Source organism: Canis lupus, chromosome 30 (assembly GCF_003254725.2).
Source record: "Canis lupus dingo isolate Sandy chromosome 30, ASM325472v2, whole genome shotgun sequence".
NCBI lineage: Eukaryota > Metazoa > Chordata > Mammalia > Carnivora > Canidae > Canis > Canis lupus.
This window is the reverse complement of record NC_064272.1, coordinates 850,680-852,678: the sequence shown is the minus strand read 5'-3', so window position 1 is coordinate 852,678 and position 1,999 is coordinate 850,680.

The window sequence follows — 1,999 nt, the reverse complement described above, 5'->3', positions numbered from 1 at the left end:
AGGGATCCCTGAAATTTCTGATCTTTGTTTTTGACTTACTGAAAAGGCAGTTCCTTTATGGTAGATACCTTCCTCATAAGTTTATAAGGCTTCACCAAGCTAGTAGTTGTCAAGTGCTTACAAAATCCTTGATCTAGAGTGTTATATAAGTGCCTGTGCAATGAAATGAAATAAAACATTAAAACCACTTCTCAGTTTTGATGACATTCTTCCATGCTTTCTACAAATTATTTCCTTTCCTTTCTAGATCCATTTATCAGGGCAGCCCGGGTGTCTCAGTGGTTTAACACTGCCTTCCACCTAGGGCGTGATCCTGGAGACCTGGGGTCAAGTCCCACATCGGGCTCCCTGCATAGAACCTGCTCCTCCCTCTGCCTGTGTCTCTGCCTCTGTTTGAGTGTGTGTGTCTCTCATAGATAAATAAAAAATATATATAAAAAAATCCATTTATCAGAACTTGATGGAGAAACACACTTTTCCTACAGGACTAAAGTATTCTATTTTATTTATTTGTTTATTTAGTTTTAAACATACTTTATTATTTGAGAGAGGGAAGGAGCATCAGAGAGAGAGAAAGAGAGAGCAACCATCAGGGGAAGAAGCAGGAGAGGGAGAAGCAGGCTCCTTTCTGATCAGGGAACCTGATGCTGGGCTCCATCTCTGGACTCTGAGATCATGACCTGAGCCAAAGGCAGATGCTTAGCTGACTGAGCCACCAGGTGGCCCAGGACTGAAGGATTTTAAACATAAAAGTCGTTGAATACAGACTTCAAAATGCCACAATTTGATTTACTTTATACACTTCCTTTCATATTCAAATTGCATCCTAAAGCTCTGTGCAATAGTTCTAAGAAGCCTGTCTTGGTTATCTCTGGTGTTCTTTTTTTTCTCTAATATGCTGGAAGAAGTTAACAAGCTGACTAGGGTATAAAAAAAATTAAATAAATAGAAATTCAATTAACCAAAAAAGGTATTGAATATTTACTATGTTCTAAATCCTATGCTAGGAACTGTAGAAAATTGTGTGAGAAGGATATAACTTGGGGTGCCTGGGTGGCTTAGTTGGTTAAGTGCTCCATGCCTGATTTTGACTCAGATCATGTTCTCATAGGTCCCGGGATTTACCGAGTGTCCACATACAGCAGGGAGTCGGCTTGAGTTTGTCTCCCTCTGCCGCTCTCCCTATGCTTGCATGTGTGCTCTCTGTCTCTCTCAAAGAAATGGCGTCTTAAAAAATAAGGACGTATACAACTGAATTGTACGAAAGGATGATCCATCTCTGAGGCTACAAAAAGCACTTCATAAAAAAAAGAAAAGCACTTCATGAAAGTAAGGGGTGTGACAGGGTGGGCAGACTCAACAACAGGGTTTAGTAGAGGGAATTCATGAATTTGTGAATGTCATGGAAGTGGTTAGACCCCATGCTGACCAGTCTGTGCTGGGTGTGTGCATGCCCTAGGAAGAAGGGAAGCTCATGGGGAGCTCTGGAAGCTTTGGGCAGGTTGACAGCACAGCAAGATGGGGGATGCATACCTACTCTATCTACCTCACTGTCTGACCCGGATTGGTTAAAGCTGACGAGATCTGGCTCTACCAACTTCATTGACCCTTTATTGCTCTTCTTAGCCATTTTGGACTTCCTGTTGTTGGAAAACACCAATACTCTCATGGCCTGAGACCTGTACACTGTATTTCCATTCACTTGCAAAGACTTTTGCCTGGGTAAAGGCAGGGTTGGCTCTTTCTCATCATTCAAGTTCAACCCGAGTGTCAACTCCAAGAAAAGACTTCCTATCTAGAGAAGTGCCCTCTTGCCTTTGTTCTCCAGTCAGTTTCTATCATATGCTATGTTTGAGCATCTCCATTTGAATGATTGCGCTGTTTTATTAACTATTTTTTGTTTCTGTCCACAGGGAAAGAAGGTCCATAAAGCAAAAAACAAGATTTTTTGATCTTTGTACCCAGATGGATGCCTGACCTACAGTGGGAAGTCAATGAT